Source organism: Gymnoscopelus microlampas (assembly GCF_963454915.1).
Source record: "Gymnoscopelus microlampas genome assembly, chromosome: 13".
Classification (NCBI taxonomy): domain Eukaryota; kingdom Metazoa; phylum Chordata; class Actinopteri; order Myctophiformes; family Myctophidae; genus Gymnoscopelus; species Gymnoscopelus microlampas.
The window spans coordinates 51,769,282-51,783,034 of record NC_139950.1 but is presented as its reverse complement, the minus strand read 5'-3'; the positions used below and the strand labels follow the sequence as shown (position 1 = coordinate 51,783,034).

The following is a 13,753-nucleotide window of genomic DNA, read 5'->3' as shown; positions in this document are numbered from 1 at the left end:
TCTCAGTCATCATTACCACACCCATAGAGCTAAACCACGCCCCTCAACCAGTCCCAGTCATCATTACCACACCCATAAAGCTAAACCACGCCCCTCAACCAGTCCCAGTCATCATCACCACGCCCATAGAGCTAACCCTCAACCAGTCCCAGTCATCATCACCACGCCCATAGAGCTAAACCACGCCTGAACTCCACAATGGAAGCATGTGGTAGGACTAGCCCTGAAACATGACGGTCATGGATGAACTTCAACCTGGTGTTTGCACTTTCTTCCTTTATAGCCCGTACATCTACATAAACGTTCAGATTTCAAATATAAAGTGCTTATTCTATGAACACGGATGTTACAAGTATGTACGGCCCCTTATAAGTACCCGTATTTTCTGTATTGTTCAACAAAAAGCATTTTATTCGATTAGTGGACATTTTCTCCATATGTCCTCCATATGCTTTCAACTACGCGAACCAATCGGTTGGGAGGTGTATTGCACTTTGATACATGAACTCTATGAGAAAATGACACCAATCGGATTAAAATACTTTTTATTAAACAATACGGCAGATACTTCTGAGAACCCGTACATAATTGTAACATCCGTGGCCATGAGGTCAGTACTTTATATTTGACATCTAAACGTTTATGTAGATGTACGGGCCATAAATGGAGAAAGTGCAAACACCAGGTTGAAGTTCATCCATGACCGTCGTCAGGCAGTCAGTCAGTCAGGCCCATAGAGGTATGGTCAGGCCACTCTGGCTACTTCGCGCCGATATATAAACCTCTGAACGTGTGACGGATCATGCCCATGCCACGCAAGTAGTAACGACGACGAATCATAATAGATTTAGGCATTTATTTTCTCATCCCCAACTGGGAGAAAAACGACACGTTGGAAAATGGTAAATTACCACCATCTACTGGCTATATGTGGCACATACATACACATTAAAATATACATAAATAAAGTGGTTCTGAGTTGTGGAGTTCCATATTCCCATGACTACTACAGCAAACAAATATGATTTTTCCAATTAATAGCCATCTGTTTTAGTTACAGAGTCTCTAATGAGTTTGTGCACTTAGTTATGAGTTACAACGTGGTGGGAAGAAAGTGGGAAGAAGCGAGGACACAAAAAAGATTTGGTGTCTTTTTATTTTCTCCCTCAAGTTTAAGTTGCTATTGACTATTGTTTCACTATAATAACATGTTATCTTAAATGACATGGGAGACAGACTACAGGTTCTCAAGCTTTATTACGACTAAAAGTATCTGGGCCAAATTGCCAATTATCTTTTAGGGCCCACACATCCAAACCAACACGGTAGGCTACAGAGAATGGGACTTGTACAGCATGAGTGGGTCACAAAAGCACATGTAGAAATGTTATTGTACAGAATTTACTGTCTATAACCTACAGCATTTAAATGATAGGCTGTTAATTTGCACGTCAAATAACAAATCTTAAAAATAAAATAAAATAGTCAACTCTGTTACTCAGACGGAGGGGACTTGTAGGCTGAGGGGACCACATAATATGTGGTTAAATATATATTAAATACAGGTTAACACTCAAATATTATTTGAGTAACCCTAACCTGTATTTAATATACATTTAATGTAAATAGATATGACCCCCAGGGGCCCAGGTAGTCAAGGGCCCCTGGGCACTGACCCCCATTGACCCGGTCCATAATCTGTCCATGCCTGTGGACGTAGTTTTGCCCAGGATCCACCAAATAGTTTGTGCAGCAAAATAAATAATACATTCTCATTACCGTGTAAAAAAGTGAGATCATTTGTGGGCCTACATTATTTCCATTTTCAATTCAAACATGGGCCACTGATCAAATGAAACAGAAGTAAAGATCACATATTTTAGTGAGATTGTTTAGCAATGATTTAACAAATAAATGTTGCATTGAGTTTACAGACACAAGCAAATTACAACATTCAAAAATCCTAAAGTACTGAGTGTGAGTAGCCTGTATGTCACAAATAGTGTATGAAATTGTAGCCCAAAAAAAAGACATGTTTAAAATAGTTTATAAAGCATTATAAACAATATTGTGGCCATTCTGTGACCCGATTTTGCAACATTTGTGGAGAAGTTTGGAACATTTTTCATTCTACAGTACAGGTCCACTTCACTGAGTCAGTGTGACCAGTGACCAATAGCAGCTGAGTGGGTGGGATTTACAGAGGCAGTGCGGCCAATAGCAGCTGAGTGGGTGGGGTCTACATGCGGAAGATCACAACATGAACATGTGAATCAGAGGAGAGGAGAAAGGAGGAGGTTTACATCTCTCCATCACCAGGAGCACAGCGTTACGTTCTAATGGAGGAGACGCGCCCTCAGATCATCTCTCAGCTCCAGGACTCAGTGGATTGTAAATACTGTCAGAGTGATCAGATGAATCATGTGACACCGGGATCAGGGGTCCGCGTGTCAGGATGCGAGAGAGAGAGACAGCCGCTTCTGGAGCACCGGGGGCCGGGCAGAGGAGGCAACAACCTACCGGGGGTCCGGGCCCCCCATCATCGGCACAGGAACCGGTTCCCCGGGGATCCAGAGTTCGGGGAGATCGTTCAGAGAGCAGAACAGGCCAGTGAGGAGGGGATCTACCCAGAGAGGATCTACCAGGGATCCAGTGGGAGCTACTTTGTCAAAGACTCTCAGGGGGTGAGACTGTTAGTCTGAGGGATTTAGATTAGATTATTCACTATGACATGCTGGTGACATTATACTGAAACACAGTGAGTGATGAATGAACTTCTCACATGTTTTTACTTAACATTCTGTTGATGTCATGACTGACTGCCTGACTCAATGCAGTGTGATGGAATAAATGCATTGTTTTCATATTAGAGATGCGTTTTTACAATCAGGATCACCTGCCTACAATATGGGCAGCACATTACTACTAGTGTTGCTAAAGTCAGTCACCTTCATTATGACATTATCATAATTAACATTAATTATGACATTGTCATAATTAACCTTCATTATGACATTATCATAATTAACTTTCATTATGCTAATGTCATACACAGTTGGCAAATGTGTTTTGGACACCTGTATGAAATATTGACTCAGAGTTACATAAACATTATATGTTATAATATTTTCCAGTGTAATGGGGGTCCATGGCCTAACCCTAATGTATATCAAACTGGGGGGTCCTTGAAATGAAAAGTATTGAGAATCACTGGTCTGGTTGTCATAGGACTGCAGGAGAGCGGCTTTACTTGGTTTGAATTATTTGAGTTGAATTAAATTGATTGATTCCTACAGTATTTATTTGTTTATGAACGTGGTAATCATAATGTTAACGGTATCACCTTCTGATGTGTCACAGGGTGAGATAAAGGCCAGGGGGGGGGGGGGGGGGGAAGAGAGAGAGAGAGAGAGAGAGAGAGAGAGAGAGAGAGAGAGAGAGAGAGAGAGAGAGAGAGAGAGAGAGAGAGAGAGAGAGAGAGAGAGAGAGAGAGAGAGAGAGAGAGAGAGAGAGAGAGAGAGAGAGGGGCACATGCAGACATTGTGAGCATTGCTCACATATCTGTGAGATCTCCCACAGACCTGTTGAGATAGTTTCTCTTAACTGGTTAAAATCAATTTATTGTTTAAACATCACAGAGTCATGTGTGTTTGCCGCTGCATGGAGATTAGCTCCATGTGTGTTTGATGTTGAATAGGAAGTGTTTCAGCTCATTGAATGGTTTCCTGAAACTTTCTCTACATATCTTTTTGTCTCGCTGCTCAACAAGCCAACGATGGTACATGTTCCTCTCATGAAAAATGTTCGCTTTAAAAAACTGAATATATTCAAAGATTTGCACAAATCTTCCATGATTTTTCAAAGAAATAGTAGATGTACAAGCTTGTCTGAAATGACACAGATGCGTTCCCAGTCTTAATGCGTTAAAGACATAATATTTAATGTTGTTACCAGGCAGTACGGTACAATAGCGGCCCCAGTCCCCTGATACTTACTACACATCATGTGAGGGAACTTAACATAATCTGATTGACATAAATGAGTTGCGAAACCATTCCAATTCCACTTTGTTAGTTACAGCCAGCCTCTGCCTTTTGCTCATGAATTGTCTCTTTTGATGGCAGAGAGTGGAGAATGTGATTAGTCACAGCCTGGGTGACACCCTTAATGCCCTCGCTCACCTAGGACAGTTAAGTGCTTCTCAACCTTTTCAGGCTGTGACCCCCCAAAATAATCATATTTGAACTGGGGACCCCCCAAGATAATCATATTTGAACTGAGGACCCCCCATTTTGTTTGACTCCGTTCCACAGATAAATATTGTGAAAATAGCAGATATATAAGCTCACAATGCTATTGATGAATTATAATTAATTAATTAATTGATTAAGTCAATTAGTTTGATTAACACATGCAGTACTACTTGTCAAGCAGTCCTACCCAACACCAGGGTCAACATTTCTCATTGGAAGAGGAGGGAGAGATGTATTACCGTAGTTATATTGTAACATACATACCTATACCATACAGATTGGTTCAAATAATGTTTTATTCTCTAAATACGTTCTGGATTGCAGCTTTAAAGGACAAGACCACTTTGGTAGAGGTTTGGGTCGTGTAGTTACCTTGTCATGATGGAACTCCAAAGCTGGACAAGAAAACAAAACTAATTGCTCCATTGATTATACATTGATAAAACAAAATATGCTCCTCATTGACTTACATTGTACTCTCTTTTAGCATGTAAACGAACGTAAACAAAGTAGATTCAGACAATATAGAACATCACCAAACCCAGTACTGTTTGTTTCTTTAATAAAAATGTTAACTTCCTGTTGATTTTACTATTTTTATTAGGTTGAAAACCCAGACTGGATCCACGGATCCGGATCTTAAAATAGTAAAATCAACAGGAAGTTGACATTTTCATATAAAAAACAAACAGTAGTGGGTTTGGTGATGTTCTATATTGTCTGAATAAACTTTGTGTTCATTTATGTGCTAAAAGAGTGACTTTGAGAGCTGTTTCACCGTACAATGTAAGTCAATGAGGAGCATATTTTGAATGATCAATGTCTAATCAATGGAGCAATTATTTTTGATTTCTTGTCCAGATTTGGAGTTCCATCATGGCAAGGTAACTACACAACCCAAACCTCTACCAAAGTGGTCTTGACCTCTAAGTGAGATAACAGGCTAAAGCTTACTTTATACTCCATGAATTTATGTTCCATCGCTTGGTGAAAACAAGCCACGGCGTATTATCATTATAATGACTGTTATCTATCTCTGTGTTTCTGCTTGCAGAAGATAATCGGTGTGTTCAAACCTAAGAACGAGGAGCCCTATGGTCAGCTCAACCCTAAGTGGACCAAATGGCTGCAGAAAGTGTGCTGTCCATGCAGCTTCGGCCGCGACTGTCTGGTCCTCAACCAGGGCTATCTGTCAGAGGCTGGAGCCAGCCTGGTGGACCAGAAACTAGACCTCAACATAGTCCCCAACACCAAGGTAGAGAGGCCCACATGTACTATGTATGTACCAGAAACTAGACCTCAACATAGTCCCCAACACCAAGGTAGAAACTAGACCTCAACATAGTCCCCAACACCAAGGTAGAAACTAGACCTCAACATAGTCCCCAACACCAAGGTAGAGAGGCCCACATGTACTATGTATATACCAGAAACTAGACCTCAACATAGTCCCCAACACCAAGGTAGAGAGACCCACATGTACTATGTATGTACCAGAAACTAGACCTCAACATAGTCCCCAACACCAAGGTAGAGAGGCCCACATGTACTATGTATATACCAGAAACTAGACCTCAACATAGTCCCCAACACCAAGGTAGAGAGGCCCACATGTACTATGTATATACCAGAAACTAGACCTCAACATAGTCCCCAACACCAAGGTAGAAACTAGACCTCAACATAGTCCCCAACACCAAGGTAGAAACTAGACCTCAACATAGTCCCCAACACCAAGGTAGAGAGGCCCACATGTACTATGTATATACCAGAAACTAGACCTCAACATAGTCCCCAACACCAAGGTAGAGAGGCCCACATGTACTATGTATATACCAGAAACTAGACCTCAACATAGTCCCCAACACCAAGGTAGAGAGGCCCACATGTACTATGTATATACCAGAAACTAGACCTCAACATAGTCCCCAACACCAAGGTAGAGAGACCCACATGTACTATGTATGTACCAGAAACTAGACCTCAACATAGTCCCCAACACCAAGGTAGAGAGGCCCACATGTACTATGTATGTACCAGTGTTCATTTTGACAACAATTTTTAATTTAGTTTTAGTCATATTTTAGTCATCTGAAAAGTTTTCGTTTTAGTCTAGATTTACATTTTAGTCGACTACATTTTAGTCGACTACATTTTAGTTGACTAAATCAACTGTAGATTTAGTCAACTAAAATGTATGTTGTCAGTGCCTTGATGGCGTCGTAATGGCTGATTTTACACTTGGTTGCATGCTGAAAATAGCAGATCTACAAGCCCACAACGCGTCGCTGTGAGCTTGTAGATCTGCTACTTTCAGAGCGCAACACAAGCAAACAAACATAAAATGACTTGTCTTTTAGTTCTACTGGATCTCTTCTCCACTAGTCCCTCAACATTTTTGTCTAGTTTTTATTTAGTGTTTAGTCTTAGTTTTTGTCATCAGCTTAGTTTTTATTTAGTTTTTATTTAGTTCTTGTCAGTGAAAAAGGTCAACGAACATTTTTCGTCATAGTTTTAGTCTGTTTTAACACTGATCATGATACAATCTCTTTTTATGTTCCATGCATTAAATGCCCTTTCTTCTATTCTCTCTCCCTCTCTCCAGGTGGTGTACCTGACCAGTAAAACATTCAACTATAACGCCATAGACAGGGTGAAGGCTCGGGGGAAGAGGCTGGCCATGGAGAAAGTGCCCAAAGTGGGACAGTGCTTTCACAGGATAGGCCTTCCTCCTAAAGTAAGACTGAATGAATACAGCTCCTTAAATGATCTCTTTTGTTCCTATTGCACAGTGGCTCTCAACATGGGGTCCCCAGGGGTCCTTCAATGGGTTCCAGGGGGTCCCCACTCCCAGCTAACTGATTGATATTTAGGAACCAAATGGACCCTTACAGATCTGTAACTCAAGGGAGTGTACAAATGGAACCGAATGGACCCTTACGGGTGAATTACATAAACACTGAGGGTTTTACAGTGTCGATTGTGGTCCCAGATCTAAAAATCATATCATATGAGGGCCTGTGGCCTAATGTATATCATATACAGTGTTGCCATATTTTGTGAGCGAAATAAGCAGCCAGGTCTAGGAAAACAAGCCCAAAAGAAGCAACTTAGGCCACATGAGCACTTTTTTATATGCATCTGCTATTTGAAAATTGACGATCTACAAGCGACATGTTGAGACCTTGTAGATCTGCTATTTTCTAAAACTCTTGAAATAAAATATGGAATATTTGGAATATGTTTGAAACATTCTAACAACAAACAACAAACAACAAATGCTTCCTGGCACAAAACATTTATGAAAATATTTGAGAACCACTGGTTTAAAAATAATAATTAAAACATTTGGAAGCAAGCCTAATAAATAAGCAAGTACATGTTAGAAACAAGCCCAAAAAAACTCAACCCGCAACTACCAATTTGTACAAGCAACTTTACAGAAAAACAAGCCCAAAGTCGCTTATAAGAAGCCGACATGGCAACACTGGTCATGTAGTGCATAGATATATATAAAGGCTAGATGGCTCAAGGGGGCGGCGCAAGCGTAGCTCAACCGCGGCCATCTTGCGACGGTCACTCATAACATTATGTCTATGGTGAATATACTTTGAAATAACCATAGCCTGCTCAATTTTCATCCGATTTTCAAACGGTTTGGTGTTTTGTAAACACCAAAGATGTAGTTATGATACTGCATACTTATAATTATAATCATGTTTTTTTTTTTAATACAATAATATCATAACTACATCATTGGTGTTTACAAAACACCAAACCGTTAAATCGGATGAAAATTGAGCACGCTATGGTTATTTCAAAGTATATGCACCATAGACATAATGTTATGAATGACCGTCCCAAGATGGCCGCCATGTGGCGACGTCGTACTCCATTGGCCAGCAGCGCGGGTGAGTCATCTAGCCTTTATATATATCTATGATGTAGTGTAGTGTCTACGACTCTACTATAATCCAAACTGTACTTTTCTCTGCTCTCAGGTGGGCTCATTTCAGATGTTTGTTGAAGGATACAAAGATGCAGAGGATTGGCTGAGACGGTTTGAAGTGGAACCTCTTCCTCAGAACACCAGTCGACAGTTACAGCTGCAGTTTGAAAGACTGGTGGTCCTAGATTATATCATTAGGAACACAGGTTAGTGTGGTGGTCCTAGATTATATCATTAGGAACACAGGTTAGTGTGGTGGTCCTAGATTACATCATTAGGAACACAGGTTAGTGTGGTGGTCCTAGATTATATCATTAGGAACACAGGTTAGTGTGGTGGTCCTAGATTATATCATTAGGAACACAGGTTAGTGTGGTGGTCCTAGATTACATCATTAGGAACACAGGTTAGTGTGGTGGTCCTAGATTATATCATTAGGAACACAGGTTAGTGTGGTGGTCCTAGACTATATCATTAGGAACACAGGTTAGTGTGGTGGTCCTAGATTACATCATTAGGAACACAGGTTAGTGTGGTGGTCCTAGATTATATCATTAGGAACACAGGTTAGTGTGGTGGTCCTAGATTACATCATTAGGAACACAGGTTAGTGTGGTGGTCCTAGATTATATCATTAGGAACACAGGTTAGTGTGGTGGTCCTAGATTATATCATTAGGAACACAGGTTAGTGTGGTGGTCCTAGATTATATCATTAGGAACACAGGTTAGTGTGGTGGTCCTAGATTATATCATTAGGAACACAGGTTAGTGTGGTGGTCCTAGATTACATCATTAGGAACACAGGTTAGTGTGGTGGTCCTAGATTACATCATTAGGAACACAGGTTAGTGTGGTGGTCCTAGATTACATCATTAGGAACACAGGTTAGTGTGGTGGTCCTAGATTATATCATGAAGAACACAGGTTAGTGTGGTGGTCCTAGTTTATATCATGAAGAACACATGATTCAATCTGTAATAATGTCTTCAGGGTGCTTCTTGAGGACACACTATGATCTCAATAGAGACATGTAGGGTGCTGAGGACACACTATGATCTCAATAGAGACATTTAGGGTGCTGAGGACACACTACATAGAGACATTCAGGGTGCTTCTAGAGGACACACTACATAGAGACATTCAGGGTGCTTCTAGAGGACACACTACATAGTGACTGCACCTGTTTCATGTAGCTAACACTATAATTATTTGCATATGAGACATTGTAATGTGATTCATATGTTAGTTATTGTTCTTCATTATGTATGTGTTTTATATGCTGTTATCAGAGAACTTGCTCAGTGGGCTTCTGTGAATAAATAAAGGAAAAAGAAAGAGAAAGATGTCGGTGTTTTTAAATGGTAATAAGAAATGTTCTCATTATCTTGTCTTCTGTTCACAGACAGAGGGAATGACAACTGGCTACTAAAATATGACTATCCAATGGACACTCGGGTGAGTAAACACCAGTCAGACCTGACTACTCACTACTAGTGCTTAGTGCTTAAGGCTGCTCAAACTGCAAGATTCAGTCATTTATTGGCAAAACAACTTTACAGTTGATTAGGCACATAAAACCACACAATGTGTGTCCACACAGAAAACACAAATATACAAACACAATACAGACAAGAAGTGTCCACTGTCCATGCATTACAATATTAAAAAACATTCCATATGTCCAATGCCATCATCGTGTGTGTGTGTGTGTGTGTGTGTGTGTGTGTGTGTGTGTGTGTGTGTGTGTGTGTGTGTGTGTGTGTGTGTGTGTGTGTGTGTGTGTGTGTGTGTGTGTGTGTGTGTGTGTGTGTGTGTGTGTGTGTGTGTGTGTGTGTGTGTGTGTGTGTGTGTGTGTGTGTAGGATACAGACTGGGTGATGGTGAAGAATCCTATTATTAAGCTGGCAGCCATAGACAACGGTCTGGCCTTTCCCCTCAAACACCCAGACTCCTGGAGAGCCTGTGAGTCATCCCTAGTAGGAACACAGAACACTTTACACATCATTCTACTACGCAGGCACTGGTTGCAAAATGTGATATATAAATGCTATACAAATATAAATATGTTTTAAAAAAAACTTTGCCTATAATGACATGTTGAAAGAGCTGAAGTAAAAGTGTGATTTGTTTCATTTGACTAACTGTACTCCATGTTGTCTTTTCCCTCTGGTTTCCTGTAGACCCGTTCTACTGGGCATGGCTGCCTCAAGCAAAGGTTCTTTTCTCACAGGAGATCAAAGATCTGGTTCTGCCTAAACTCAATGACCCCAACCTGATCAAAGACCTGGAGGAAGACCTCTATGAGCTCTTTAAGGTTCGTTATATGATTTTATGTCATCAACAAGATGCCATTCTTTGTCTCCCTACGATGCTTTGTGTTTCATAAATGACATAAAAGTGAAGCATTGTGCCAGTTTACATGCATGAGGATATAAATGTAATCCTGGTCTCTATACTGCCTCCCCCTGGTCACCCGGGGCGCCTGGTGGAGGGGAAAGGAACTGGTTGGAATAACGTGTTCCTTCCACGCGCTACGTACCGGGGAAACTCCCCCCTGTCAGGTGATAACAATTGGCCTGCTCACTCCTCATGCGTTGAAGGAAACATGAGCTCAGTTTGGGGCTTTCCCCAGGCTGGCAGAGGGAGAGTAGCGTCCAGGATTACAACAATTGACACTGGGTGAAAAAAATAGGTTACAAACATCGTGGAAAGACAAGTGTCTCCTTCAGAGATAATATACTAATAGCAAGGCAAGGCAATTGTACATTTAAACAACAATGCAATTCAAAGTGCTTTACACCAAACATTAAGCATTAAGACATTAAGACACTGAGCATTAACACATTAAGACACTGAGCATTAAGACATTAAGACACTGAGCATTAAGACATTTAAGAGAAAGACATTATGATAAACAAATGCTGAAAAAAGAGAGAATTAAATTACACTGCAGATGATTAAGAAACTTAATACCCAAGGATCATTATCAAGGAATAAATTGGTACTAGGACTTTAATCTTATTAGGTTACAGTATTTGCAGTGTCATTTCTTTCAGTGTAATTAAGATTATGTTTAGAAATATTTTTTTGTGTAAAAAGTGGTTGGTGTGTTACAGAAAGACCCAGGCTTCGACCGTGGACAATTTCAGAAGCAGATAGCAGTTATGAGAGGACAGGTGAGTGTGTAGCACTGGGTTTGGGGGGGGGGGGTGGCTGGGCAGTTACAGTACAGCTATACGCTGTATCAAACTCAAGTATGTAATTGCACTGATCTGCTTTATGATTCTATAACAGATCCTAAACCTGTGTCAGGCCCTGAAAGAGTCCAAGACGCCCCTCCAGCTGGTTCAGATGGCCCCAGTTGTCGTGGAGACAGCCAGGGCCCCTCAGAGGACCCCCAACGGCTCCTACACACAGAGCTTCCAGAGCAGGAAACCCTTCTTCACCTGGTGGTAGCAAGACAACAGAGACAAGGCCCTCAGGATGCATGCCATCCTTGGAGCTCAAAGACAGGCACGGCCTCATTGTCCTCACAGATTATTGAGCCTAATTTATACCATGTGGCAAGATGGTGTCCCTTAATGACAAGGTCTGCTTTTTAGTGGCTGAAAAAGAGAAGTGTTATTTACCAGTGGTGGGAAAAGTACTCACACTTTTTTACTTAAGTAAAAGTATCAATACTGCAATGCAGAAATACTCTGTTACAGGTAAAAGTCTGGAATTCAAAAGTCACTTGAGTAAAAGTACAAAAGTATTGGTATCAAAATGTACCAAAATGTACCAAAAGTACCAAATGTACCAAAAGTAGAAAGTACTCATTACGCAGAATATTCCGTTTCACAAGTTTTCAAATGTATAACATTTATAAAACTCTTTTGAAAATAGCAGATCTACAAGCTCAAATTGTGAGCTTTAAGAGAGCACTTTATAATCTTCTGTCAGTATAAAATACAATTACTGACAGAGGAATTGGTATCCACCATCATTCCAATTGTCCTACCTCTGACTTCTACCGTTCCTTATTACAGGATGTGATCTGGAGAGTTACAAATGCAGCTTCTTGGAAGATTAAAAGTCTTTATAAGCGTGCTATAAGCTATAAGCATGCTTGCAGATTTGTTGTTGGAAATTGAATAGACAGGAAAAGTATGCCTGTCATTGGATGAGGAAAACATGAATGAGTTCAGTCTAACTGTTACCACACATAAAGGCTGCCGGCAATGCATGTTTTATGCAACTATGTTGCACAAATGCATCCCATATAAGGACAATAGTCATTAGTCTTCATTAGTGCTGAATGCTGATGCGCTCCCCTCTGCCGCCCCCTACTGACCAATATAGTTAACAGTTGCTGTGCTTGATGTGGATTTAACTAGTTCATCTATCAGGGGACCAACAAGTAAAAGTAACATGTACTTTGCCTCGTCTTTTAATTGCATAATGTCTATGCAATTAACCAAGACCATGAATTTAACCGTAAATTAAAGTCAATTCTACTGAATGCCTGTTTCATCACATTACAATTCTGTTAATGTTCAAGTTTTGTTTGACTTTTTCTTAAATTATTTTTTACTGCTGTTTTACAAGCTGTACTATATTGTTTTGAAAGCGTAGTGTGATAAAGTAAAGTCAAATAAATAATGTAATAATAATAATGTGTTGTAAAAAAAGAAGAAGAAAAGAAGGTGTATTATTTTCAGACAGAAGATAACAGCAGTAGAATGCAAAGAACAAAAAACGTTTCTGATGTAACAAAGGTTAAAAGCCTTTATTGGAATCGAACATGTGTGACACGGTACACGCTGCGGCAGGGGGCTCTAGTCCAGTGGTTCTCAACCCTCAGGCCGCGACCCCCCCAAAATAATCATATTTAAAGTGGGGACCCCCTCAAAATAATCATATTTAAACTGGGGACCCCCCCAAAATAACCATATTTAAACTGGGGACCCCCTGCCCTGACAAGCACTTGGAATTGTAGGAGTAGTTGATGCATTTCATTTAGTTTGACTCGATTCCACAGATAAAAATTGTGAATGCTGCTAATGTGCATGTTTCTCTCTGTGGAATCTGTACAGTAGCCTACACTACACAGCCTTACTGTAACATTACATTACTGCTATTTAATGTCAATGGATGCCATGAAAAGGGTCTCAACTCTTTAGAACAAAAACCTTTTATTTTAACCAAAAAATATACACTTAAGTGATATTTTTCAGTTAAATTAAACATTGTATCTATTTATTTATTTTTGTTAAAAAGTGAAAGCTCTACTAAATCATCCTGGTGGGTATTGGACCTATCAGAGAATGGTGTAAGTCTACATTCCAAGACATGATGTGATATATTGATATCTGACTGCAAATACATTATATTCTTAGACGTTCTTAGATGCAATTTATTTAAATAAATTGTGGAGTCGAAATACAAATAGAGTAAATACGCTTATTAGGGTCATTATGGTACAGTAAAAATAATGTTGATATCTGTGTTTTGTCCATGTGTCATCGTTCAAAAACGGACCCTAGATCAGCTTGACCCCCACTGAGTTAG

General features: G+C 40.2%; 1 pseudogene across 1 annotated transcript; it reads left to right on the top strand.

Moving 5' to 3' along the window:
- Positions 1-2,339: 2,339 nt before the first annotated feature.
- LOC311058296 (phosphatidylinositol 4-kinase type 2-alpha-like) lies at positions 2,340-11,659 on the top strand (annotated as a pseudogene). The gene is made up of 9 exons (XR_014602914.1): positions 2,340-2,684; positions 5,308-5,508; positions 6,859-6,990; positions 8,255-8,412; positions 9,611-9,659; positions 10,066-10,165; positions 10,384-10,517; positions 11,320-11,379; positions 11,498-11,659. The product of XR_014602914.1 is annotated as a phosphatidylinositol 4-kinase type 2-alpha-like (transcript).
- Positions 11,660-13,753: the final 2,094 nt, after the last annotated feature.